Source organism: Dermacentor silvarum, chromosome 5, assembly GCF_013339745.2.
Source record: "Dermacentor silvarum isolate Dsil-2018 chromosome 5, BIME_Dsil_1.4, whole genome shotgun sequence".
NCBI lineage: Eukaryota > Metazoa > Arthropoda > Arachnida > Ixodida > Ixodidae > Dermacentor > Dermacentor silvarum.
Window position 1 is genome coordinate 143,977,946 of NC_051158.1, and position 12,997 is coordinate 143,990,942.

General features: G+C 43.8%; 1 long non-coding RNA gene across 3 annotated transcripts in view; it reads left to right on the top strand.

Moving 5' to 3' along the window:
* LOC125946043 (uncharacterized) overlaps positions 1–12,431 on the top strand; it is a 78,462-nt gene extending 66,031 nt beyond the window's left edge. For all 3 annotated transcript variants that reach the window (XR_007467343.1, XR_007467342.1, XR_007467341.1), the window contains exon 3: positions 12,246–12,431. This is a non-coding gene — a long non-coding RNA (uncharacterized LOC125946043). The remainder of the gene's footprint in view (positions 1–12,245) is intronic.
* Positions 12,432–12,997: the final 566 nt, after the last annotated feature.

Sequence of the window (12,997 nt, forward strand, 5' to 3'; positions counted from 1 at the left end):
ACTTTTTTTATTTAACCTTGGCTCTGCATGCTGACAAAGTGAAGAGCGAACAAAATGCATAACCTCAAAAAAGCGCACTAAGCCCCCAATTGCAAGTATTTCACCGGCAGCAGCTGGGCTGCTGTCATGACCAATGAGTCGATCGACACTGCTCGAATGTCAGTTCACTCAGGCTTGCACAGATATGGTTTACTCATGCGATCTTATCTGTTGTCATTTGAAAAACTTAAGAAATTCGCACCACTGGAAATTCCGGTCCTTTAACACCACACAGCCGAACCAGACATCATTGTGACCCTCTTTCTTCCCCTCTTCCCCTTCCCTTACGTAGAGTGCCAGGCCAGATGCTCCATTTTCCGGCCGACCTCTCTACATTTTCCAATCAATAAACCACTTCCTCTTCTTCTTCGGTGGCCAATAGCCAATTTAGGACGCTTTGAGTGTATCTAGCTATCTATCTGTCTATTAATATAGACACCTACGTCGTTGATGCGGTCGTGGTCGTTTCTTCAAGTGGGTATGGGTCAGAATAGACATGGCGGGGGAGGCATGACATGCAGGCATACATGTCATGATATCATTGCCATGAAATTTTTGTCATGACATGCATGTCATAACAAATAGTATGAAATAAATTATGCCGTCATGGTCGTTTATTTAGGTCGATATACGAGTACATCAGGATATGAATGACATGGATGACATAACAAAGGTAGTGACGTGAATGTTATGCATGTCATGACATGAATGCTATGCGTCTCATGACATGAATGACATCTATAGCATGCAATGTCATGTGGAACATGACAGGTTGGCAGGACATGAAAGCGCATCTTATTTAATGAAATCAATGACAGCACTTCATGGAGGCATACATGCATAGACGGCATGTTGTTATTATCTTGACAAAAATTTATGCCGACCTAATGGACCAAGGTGTCTACTAACTTTGGCCTATGGATATAACCTCGTGTTCGAAATGCCGTGATGGTCATCACATCGTCATTTCAGCTTCGTAATTCGACTCTCGCCTGTGATCTGGGTGCCACCAGAGCTCGAGCCAGGTCGCACGCGTAAGAACATCCCGTCAGTTGAGCAGCAGAACACCGGGTGGTGGTTGCACCCGTTCAAAAAACTGTCGCAAAGCAAGTTTCCCGCGAGCATTGATTTTTGAACACCACACAGCAACGCGCCGCCGGCTCGTTCCTCCGCAAGCTCGTACCGGACTTCCACAGCCCTTCTCGTCGTTAGTAGGCTGCCTAAGCAAACATTGCAACCGGCGCTTTGCTGGTGCACGTATGACAATGGTGCATCGAATTCCACTATGGCAACGTCATCATGACTTGGCGAAGGCGCGGACTGCACCGCGCGCCTCGTCCGAATGTCGATAGAAGGCCCGGGCTTCAAGTTGTGCTAAAAGTTTCGGTGTCAAGTGACCGGTACATGTCCTCCAAGTGATACCACGCACTGTCGTCTGTGAGTATTTAATTTTGGCGTTACTTACCCATCTCGCACCTCCATGCTATTCGTTTACGTGAATTTGGTCGTTCATAGAAATGGAGCAATAGTCGCTACTATCATCGTCTTCTTGGTGTTCTCAGGCACACGCAGCCTCGCGTTAATTCTACTTTACTGTACTCGCATCACACCCAAAAATCCGAGATTTACGCGAACACATTCTTCAGCCTGGTAACGCTTTGGGTAACCCCAAACAATGCTGCATCACCAGCTGCCTGAAAAATGCCTCAGATTGTGCGCAATGTACACAATATTTTTTAGGAAGTGTTATAAAGTTCTTGCTCCCCATAGGTTTTCTATATAAATATTCACTGCCCACTGTTGCAAACATGCAGCATCGTAATCATTTTGGGCCTAATAAAAAAGGCACAGTTTCCCCGGAAAGACGAAGCATCGATTGCGAGACCAAATTAGTGGACAGCTATATGAAGAATAGGAGGTTTATCGGACGTACAAACATGTAAACATACCATATTAGCTAAATAAACAGGCATGGTCGCACGTTCGCACAAGCAAACGTGAAGACATCTCACTCGATGACCGAGAGAACTCGCTGCCAAAACGCTGGAGTGGGTAAGCAGTAAGTGAGCAGGAGCGAGCGAATTGACTTTCGTGCCGCCGCTCGCATCAACGAGAACTTAGCCGCGAAAGCGCAGCGCAAAGCGGACTCTTTCCCCGCCGCAGATGGCCTTCAAGATACAGCGGCCGCTCAGACCGCTTGGAGTAGAACCCCTCCCCCCCTTCCCCCGCCCTACGCGACGTTGCGCGCAACTGGAAGGCGGGGCGCTTCTGTTCCCTCCCTTGCGGGCGCCAGAATGAGCCACGATCGCCGGCTCACCCTAGCACGTTTTCACTCGCACCTACAGCATACGGTGGGCGGCGATGATTTTATCGACCTTGGCCTTTATACGCAACCTCAGGGCCACCGGGATGACGACGGCGACGGCAGAAATGCGCCTGTATGTCCATATAATTGCGATCGCTATTAAATAGTGGTTTAAGTAGGGTCTACTATTGCTCCTTGCCTTAGAAACCATCTGTAAAGGTTTTCGTTTCAGCTCAATTTTTTTTTTGCGCCAGGAAATAGACGCTTCATCGCGCCGTACGTAGTGCACATAAACGCTGGATACAGCGCGAATTAATGTGGCCAGATTGTCCTGCAGCGGACATAATGGCAAGAATAACGAGTCACGCCGGCAAGTTATGCATGTGAGAGCCGGTGTTAGCTGCAACGCCAACACGCCATCGCTGTCATGCCATTGGCGTGATTTCGTCGTCGTCGTCATTTTGTCGCTATCATGCCATCGTGATAATTCTTTCGTTGTCATGTCATCGTCATCCTTCCGCTGTTTTCACTCTGTCGCTGTCACTGTGTTTGCGTTTCGTCGTCATCACCCGGCGATCTTTGAGGCATCGTCGGCACACTGTGATCGTCATTCTGTCGTCATCAATTAGTCGTGATCATTTGGTCATCGTCATTTCATTGCTGTAATCATGACAGGATCGCCATCGTGCAATCGTGGTTATTTCATTGTCGTAATTTTTTATTATAATTCCGCTGTCATCATCCCATTCTCATCATACCTTTGTCGTCACGCCATCGTCGTTATTCCACATGCCATCGACATCATTCTAGCATCAGCATCATATTACCGTTAAGCTGCCGTTGTCTGGACATCGCCGTCAAACCATCACCTCCTGCAATCGTTGCCGCTTCAGTGTCGTCATCCCGTGGTCGTCATGCCGCCAATGTCAGTTCGTCGTTGAGGTTGCGTCATCATTTATAGTCACTATTATACCATCGCAGCCTTTCCGTCTTCATGTCTTCGTCGTTATGCTTGTCATACGCATTATCGAGCGCAACAAGTTACTATTGAGTGAAGCGGTCCCAGTGGACATGTCCGTCTGGGTCATGTGGTCTCTAACTGAAGATTATCGCCATTAGCAACAGTGTTTTTCCCACTGAAGCTCTTTGGTCATCCCTGGCCAGTGCGACAAAAAAAAAACTGAGTTATCATCATCAGTATTCTTGCCGACCGCAATGAAAGCTTAAGGGCCTGTACACGCTCAAGCCGCACATCGCCGCAAGCCGCACCGCATGCTGGCGGTTCAGTGGTAGCGGGCGGTTGGAGCAACCGGGCACAAAATTCGATTCACGCTGGGACCGGCGCGAGCGGTGCCGTACGCATACGGCCTCTGGCTGGCAAAACAGATAACCAGCGACTGGCAACATGCAACAGCGCGGTCGCAGCGTTTGTGTGTGCTGGCGACCAGCAATTTGGCCCGAGCCAGGATTTTGTTATTACGTTTGTTTTCTTATTAGGTAATTTTATGATTAGTGAGCTCGAGCGGTTCGCATGTGCCGGCATCCGCACTACGATTTGGGGACGCGACGTATGTTAAGAGCTGGCAAACGAGAGGCGGGGCAAAGATGTTCTAAGTCGGCAACTATCGTCAACAGCAGACGACACTGGCATATTTTTGTCGGCGTGGGTTCAAGCTTCCGCGTCACGGCGAAAACGCAAAACTCTTGCACTGTCGTACTCTGTTGACTGCATGTGTTGCGTTGGCGCGCTGAGCCACCTCTCGAACACTATGCAGTGATCTTACCTGCGCCTTTTTTCTTTTTTTTTCGTTTTCCTTTTTTTTTTTTTTAATCATTGCTACCGCATACTGTTGTAACAACATACATCGCTGTGTACTCGGTTGTTGTGTGCGGCGTGACGGCGCATTTTTTGTATATGTGCTAGCGAAAGCTTGCAAGACCGCGCGTGCGTTTTTAAGCCAATGAACAAGGGATTTGTCGCAGCAACAGCGTAGCACGTGTTCTGTGGTAGCACGCTGAAGCGCCGCAGCGTTATATAGGGTGTTCATTTATAAGTTTTAAATTTTTTTTTAGATATCCTCTGTGGCTGGTAACATCATTCTTATCGTTGAGCTGGGTTATTCGATGAGGCGGACATTAGTAACACGAGAAATCCCATATCGAACTAATTAAAAAAATGACTAATCAACTTCTTAGTTAATTACTTTACGGCACATATTGTGATTTACGAATTGGAGCCGGTGAGCTTAACAGGCGTATCTACTTGGGATGAATTTCCAGAATGACGCCAGTTTGGAGATATGTGCCATTAAATTCGCCCTTAAAATGCACTGTTGTTCCACTTACTTTTTTACCAAAATGCTGTTTTATACATTGAAGCACGAAAGCAACTGGAACGCCCATGTATTTCGTCCCACACTTTGGAAAATAATATCTCAAAGCTGGCGTCATCCTGGAAATTCATTTCAAGTGGATGCGTCTTGCAAACTCACCGGCTATAATTCGTAAATTGCAATATGTCGTAAAGTAATTAACTAAGAAGTTCCTTAGTCAATTTTTGTTACTTGAATATGTGTTTCGATTTTTTGTGCTACTAATGTCCACCTCATCAAATAACACAGCTCAACGATAAGAATTAAGCTACCTGCCACAGGCGATTTTTAAAAATTCCGTAAAAGTTTAAAATGAACGCCCTGTATATTAACACACTCTTATACAGATGGTTCTATTATCGCGGAATACAGCTGTATAGATCGACAAGTCACTTCTCTTCATCACCGAGCACGCGAGTGAATATTCAACTACGGCTTGTTGATTTACTTACTCACGTTTTTTTTAGTAGCTGCCAAGTTAAAAGTGAGCGTACAATTGATTACATGATGGAATATGACAGTGTCACACAGCACTTGTGTTTGTTCATTCTGTGTTATGTCGTTGTTCCATTGATGAAAAAAGCCGGCGAAGCAGTGCCCCCGGGCCCGACCAGAATACTTACAAACTCTTAGCTAACCTCGAAGATCAGACCCTAGAGACGCTTCTAGACCCCTTCAATGACTTTAGGACATTACGCAAGCTATCGCAAGAATGAAAAACAGCTGAAGTACACTTTATCCCCAAACCGGGCAAGTCCCCGCACATTGACAACCTGTGGCTGATATCCCTCACATCATGCATAAGCATAATCATGAAAAGGATAGTACTCAAATGCCTCCAACAACACCTGGACGAAACCCAGCAAATGCCAGACCCCATGTTTGGCTTTATACGACATCTTGAGACCCAGGACGTGCTAATGCAATTGAAGAAGGAGATCGTCATCCCTGCCACACACCACGGGTCATTCTCGCGCTAGACCTGAAGGAGGCATTTGACAACGTGGCACACGAGGCGATCCTTCGGAATGTCAACAACACAGGCTCAACAACACAGTGGCTTATTTAAGCCACTGAAAAGTAAGGATGGATGTTCAGCCTTGCTGGTGTGGCATTTCATAGGTTGTAACCCACCATATTTTTAACCAAGCATTAAGGAAATTATATGGTCACGCCGTACCATCAGTACAACTGAAGTGTTGCTTCCCCAAGGAGTCTCACTGCCACCTTCCCCATTTTGTAAACCCTTTGTAAATACAAACTAAATACAAACTAGCACATGGTATGTAGTCACATTATATGCAGTCTGTATGCTTGGTGAAGTGCACCAAGCATTTTCTCACCCTTAAAACCTGGGCTAATGCTGTCTTTTTTTTATAATAATTATGCAATAACCTTACTCAATACACTGCTGTGAGAACAATAGTTGGCTTAACAGTAGCACTGCACACATACCCTCATACCACATTGCAGACATACACTATAGAGGCTGGCCACAGTCAGCGTAACTGAAAGCCAGCTGCACAAGGTGCGAGTTCATGTGTATCAAATAAATGTATGTTCCATTGAGAGGTTAGATATCTGTCTGTGATACAATTATCAATTCAGAATACATATGGCAGAAGAACAATACACAAGACAACACAATCAAGTTCCCTGTGAGAAGCTGCTTTTTGCCACTATTACATGCAGCAAAAAGAGACTTCATTAAGCACCACTATGGCTTGCGTGCCTCTTTGTGCATTGGACAAGAAGTAAAGGTGGGCGAATGTAAACGTTTTCAAATACGAATTGAATAAAATATTTTTTATCAAATATTCAATAGTCATACGACAACACACATACCTCTAGTAACAATATTTATTTTCATATAAAAAAATTAGGTACCACACCTTAACTAGTGCAAAAAGAGAGCTAAATATTGGGTACAAAGGATAAGTTTTAAATGCAAGACTACTAATTGTTACGTAGAAAAATCGACATAAACAGTCTATCAACAACTTTAGAGCCTGGCTGCAAACAAGCTTTTCAAGAAAGAATGGCCTCTGAATGGCTAGCTTTCACAAACGTGCAATATATTGTTTCCAAGAAAACATCAAAGTTGTAGGAAAAAAAAAAGAATAGCCAATGAAGGACCTACGTGTCGTCGACATATGTAAAACTACTCGTTGCAAGGAAAACAGCACAGACTTCTGGCCTAAAAGATCAGTCTGCTAGATCTAGAAATGTGTCGTCACCTTTCGCGTGAAAAAAAGCCTATGGGAAAGTTTTGTTGCCAATATGACTGAAAGATACTTTCGTCAACGTGCTTGCCTTTGGGAGGCTACATACACTTGTTCACATGCAAGTACCTGTCGCGTATTCATTGTTAAAATAAGTTCAGTTAATATAATGACATGAGAGCCTCCTATGATTAGGAAAAAATAATAGTTGTGTGGTCATATATAGATAACATTTCGAATGTCAAGGTATCCTTTTCCATATTATGCAAGTACTCATGAAAGACAAGACTGTAAGAAACAGCATAAAACTAATGCAAAATCTATAACTCATTATGTCAATGAGATTTCCATTTCATGCAGCAAAGTATTTCACAGGGCAGATAGGATGTGACATCTGTGATTCAGAGATACGTCATTGTATCGGGGCACAAGTATTGTACAACTGATAATTTTGGGAATAAAGAAATAACAAGCATTGATTCCTGGTATGTCACCATGTCACTTGTATCTTAAAAAGGACTATCACTTATATGTCAAGCTTGCACCATTATGTTTATGTGACCATACATGTGTACCCCATCTGTAATGAACCGTTGCTTTAAGTTATGACCACTGTCATGTCATTCCCATACATTAATTGTGGGTTTGCACAATACACCTAGAAAACTTTTGAGCGGCATTGCAGTACTTTTTCTTGTATGTGCACACTGGCTTTCTGTCACAACACCCACTTCGCATCCATGATAAATGCTGCAGTCAAGCAAAATAGAGTTTCAGACTAAGGTACCTAAACTGCTTTCATTCCAGAAAACCCCAAACAAGGTTTAGATTCTTGAGGACACAAGTAACTTGCATCCTTTGATCTAAGGCTGTTTTCTGCATGCAATGAATGTTAGGATTTCTGCTGTGCAAATCAATGTTAACCTGATAAAAGGGATGGCAAGCCAAAACTTGCATTCGTGATGCTAGTTACTACTGGGGCCAGATTAACCTATGGGCTAAGGAGGCTGCAGCTCCAGGCTAGGGGGCCCTGTGAGAAAAATGTTTCCTTGAATTAAACTTTATTTCTTAAGTACAGTACAGAGTAAAACATAATGTGAACAAATACATTGGGATCCCTAGCTCAAGGCCAGTTGCAATCCATAAAAAATGTAGAGGAAGCAAAGCAATTAATTTAGCACAGACACATGTACTTAAACTCGGCAACAATATGCACTTTACATTAGAAGTAGAGAATACAATACAAAGAATCTTCAAAATGCAAACGGTATCATTGAACATCTACAAGTAAAGGAAAATGCACCAGAAAAAAGAGAAAGGAAGCGGTGAATGTATTAATAAACCTACGAAAGAAGATCACGAAAATGCAGTTTTAATTATCTCTGAAAATTAGCTGCATTTCTAGCTTACGTGGGCTGAACGTTCCTCTCGACTGCTCCAACACTTCAAATTCTCCGTTTACGACACATATTACAAGCCTTTGGAACCAGAAAATTTTGTTTTAGTGCACTGCGTGTACAGCGTCCTGATTCGGTAAAGTTGGTAGCAGAAAGTGGGTAGTCAGTAACGATGCTACTGTTAACCATTACAAGAGTTTAAAAATTTAGTAATGAAGTAAACGGTGAAATGTGTACGTGTTGAAAGAGCGGTGTCGTGTTAGCATTGTATTGTGAGGAAGTCATAAAATGGACAGCCCTCTTTTGAAGTTTTATAAATGGCTCAATGTATGAATGGCCCAGAGATGCAACACAGTACCACAGATGGCTGTGGAACAAGCTGAAATAAATTTCTCGAGGGGTTTCTGTATCAAAACAATTTCGGCTCTTGAGCAGAATATAACAAGCCTTGCCGAGATTTTTGCAAAGCTTGTCAATGTGAGGTTTACATAGAAACAACTCATCTAATTTGTACAACCCCTTGATAGGCCCCTCAGAAATTTAAGAGGACCATTCGCCAGGGCCCAGTGGAAAATTTTAGTTATACTATAAAAGTTGTAAAGTGTCTTCCAAGGAATATTCTACCACAAGAATTCTTTAAAACGGCCTAGTAGCAGCCGAAATAAAAGCAAAGAATCTGTAGTACAAGAACGTGACCTGCTCTTCGTGCACCGAAGCATTCTTTCTTTGCCCAAACAGCAACGCAAAGGACCTTTCTCTCTTGCCTACTCCCATATAAGAAATGAGGGTTCACCTCCTTCTCTCTCTTTTTTTTTGCAAAACACCTAATGCCCCTTTCATCATTTTTTTTATTTAGATCACGACAACAGCATAACACATCCATGTTACATTTACAAGTCGAACTTCAATGAGTCTGTTGACATGATGGCAGATAATTAATGTAAGGAGATGGATCGTTGTGAAGGTGCATGAAGCTAAACATTGTTCCCTCGTCAATTCCACGCCTTACGTCTCTCATGTTGCCAAGCTTTGTTGTCCTTTGGTTCAGGCTACATGGTGACGTTCACGAAAGATTTACAGATGTTAGGCCCTTCTCGCATGCCTGTCTTGTACGATGAATTACTGTGGCAGTTAGCACTGGTAACATCAGTAGCCAGCCTAACCATGATTACGCAGCAACATGGCACCGCCCATGCAGCCCAGACCACCCGCTTCAATCTCAATTTGCCCTTTTACTAGCTGTACGCCCTGACAGCAATAAATAAATGGTAAAATCCATCACTGCGTAGTCTCATCTCATGCTGAGGACAAAGCATTAGGTATTTCTTGTTGTTCTTATTGAGATCAGCTGTTTGTTTTGACACTGCTAGGACTACACAGGCAGTAAAAGTGGTGCGGATTCTATTTAGCAGGTGACACCACAGCAGTAGCAATGGTGATGCATTGACGATGCAGAACGCTATGAAGGCGTCATTGTTCACTGCATCATTAATTCCTACTCTGCTCTAGTACGGTACGTGATGACAGCGGTGAGCAAACGTCAAATACACGCTGAGCAGATGGCGCGGTGCATGTGAACATTTATCAGGGTGTTCACTTTTACTAAAGCTGGCTCAGGAGGCTGTATTGAACTGCTCAGATAGCGTGTCGATGAAGCGAAGCCCAACAGTAGCATTCATGGAAATGCAGCCTTTAGTTACAACGTAGGAACATTTGTTGCATCACTGCTCCAACAGTGGCTGATGTATCAAAAGGATGGCAAGCAGACGCTGAGCAGCTGACGCAGCATGGATGAACACATCTTCAGGGGAATTCAGCCTTTCTATTGGCTAAGAGCCCTGCCGCTGCCCCAGTGCTGCAAGGAACTACTGAGATGGAGTATAACTGGCAAAGCACATCGTTCAGCATGAAAGGTTGGGCAGTGGCAGAGAAGCTGCGTTGCAGTGTCGTCACATCCGCAAAAAATAGCATGTGGCACATTTGCATTGTTTACATTACAGCACATGACACCTAGCACAAAATTAATAATTGCAATATGTGGAGCAGTGATATAACTTTTAAGCTGTTCCCTAGCCCCCCTCTTCGTGAAGAGTAAAATGTGCAGTGACAACACTGGAAACAAACAACACGTGTACAAAGCAAGGAAAGCTGGTTTGATACAAAACCCATACTGAGATGCAAAGAGCACAAACGACCAGCAGTGCTTCTGCACTGTTTAATTCAGAGCACATGCATAAAAAGCACCCTAAAGAGCTTGTAGTGCGTGCCCAACTCAGCAGCTGCTTAGCTACAAGAAAGTTCGGCCAAGGAGAAGGAGGTTTCATTATTTTTCAATGTATGTGTACAAGTACGGTTTGTTTCCGCCTCCCTGAATTTTGGTTTTGGCATCCTTGAATTTTGGGTCTAATGTTCTGTACAAACCGTTCTGTATGCACGGTTCACTTCAGAGCATATGCATATCGCATAAAACGAATACTTATACGCCTAGCACCACTGCGACACATTGCACGTATACATAACAGTACCCTTCACCTCGTACAGTAAGAACCCCAGCACTCAAACGCTCTGTACGTGTTCGCGGTCACCAAGGCGCATCGCAGCCCCCAAAACAGCTCACATGAACCAAAGCACAAACAGCACATTACGAACGGCTGCGATGACGCGACAATACAGCTAATGGCTACAGGTTATATGGTCACTTCTTAAACACAAACCAGCACTGCACAATGCACATACACGTATGAGCTTCGAAGCGATGAAGCGCGCACACACAACACCTAGGCACACCATACGCCGATATGGGCGACCGCACTATTTTCGTTCTGGAGCGTACTGAATGCATTTGTCATGCTTAGAATGCGCGTGCATGTGATTACTGCACAAGCGAAATACGGCCCAACACACACGAAATCGCCGGTTTCATTGCTTCCGAACTTCGCGTAAACACGACCCATTTCCGTCTGTTGCCGTTGACGATCGTACGCACTGAAGAGGTCAGGCAGGGTACACTGAATGCATGTGTCATGCATAGAATGCGCGTGCATGTGATGGCCTTCGCGTTTGTACTGCTGGTACTGCACAAGCGAAATACGGCCCAACACACACGAAATCGCCGGTTTCATTGCTTCCGAACTTCGCGTAAACACAACACATTTCCGTCTGTTGCCGTTGACGATCGCACGCACTGAAGAGGTCAGGCAGGGTACAGCGGATTGCTGCGTTCGACAACTATCTCTGCGAGTGCTCGATAACTCTTGCAATGATCCCAAAAAAAACACGAAAAACAAACTGCCACAGCAGCCTAGGCGCCTAGGCCTCGCGCTTCGCTTCGCTTTGAACCAGCGCCATGTTTGTGTGGTCGCCGCATACATGCTGCATGCTGGAAAAAAGTTCACGACCGCCTCTCGTGACGTCAGAGCGGCCATTTTAAGCGGACCGCGCGAGGGCGGTGCGGCTTGCGGCGATGTGCGGCTCGAGCGTGTACAGGCCCTAAACTGACTGCCAGCGCGCTTAGGAGCCGCATCTTTTTTCCCTGCGGTTTTTATGTGCTCTATACTGCCTTTCTACAAAGTTCTGTATACAATGCGAATTGTTATGTAATGTACGCTCGTATATAACTTTAGTTCTTCAAGACAATCATGGAAACTTACACCAGTAATTCTGAGTGACTGTCATTTTTCATTTGTAGGCATGGTACTCTAACATCATGACAATTATGCTTTGTTGTTATGGCGCTTTGCAGGAGGAACTTTAGCAAATAAACGCTGTTGTAATAAAACTCCATAAATATGGTTCAATGAATGATTGAGTTTAAGGATTTAGAGTATATTGCTATGTAAGCTGTTTGACGTTGGTGTTTTTTAGGATTATTTATTTCTCCTATATCAATGTGATCTATTTCGTTATGCAGGCAGACGTCATTGCGAGCTTTTTGTATGGGATAACAAAATACGGCAAACATATGAAGAACGTCGAAGCTATACAGACTGTCAAAATGAATTCAGGACGTACTGTAGAAATGCAACTTTCTTGGTTCAGCTTCATCCCCGTTGTCCGAATTTCGTCCCAGTAACTCAGCATGCTTAATTACGTTAAAACTGATGCTTGTAATTTATTGTAGAACAATAAAGATAATCAAATCAAAGGGGAATTTTATTACACAATAATATAAAAAAGATATTTGGTCCCATAGCCTAAACCGGCTAGTGATGGGTCCAATACAAAAAAATGTATTGCAATAATTAGCAGTTTCATACAAAGTAGCGAAAGTATCATACATAAGCGGTACTTGTAACTTGTAACTTGAAAAACTTGTAACAAGAAACTTTGCAATTATGTTTCATTTTTCGTAAACCAACCGACCATTCTGGGATGTCCAAATATACTAGAACACACAATGTCTGCGTAATTTATTTTCAATATAGGAAAAAGTCTCACCCAACTCCTAGCACGTATATCCCGCATGTTTGTAAAGTTAATTTTTCGTGCAGTGCTTGGATGCATTAGAACTTCCCAATCTAACCAGAGCATCCCTTATTCGGCAGGGATGTGCCGTATTCAGCTTTTGATAAAGCTTGCTCTGGTTCTTACGTCACTGTTGAGTAATGTTAATTTTTGGGTAACACTGCTGGAAAGTCATTCAAAAGACGGATTTTGTAACTA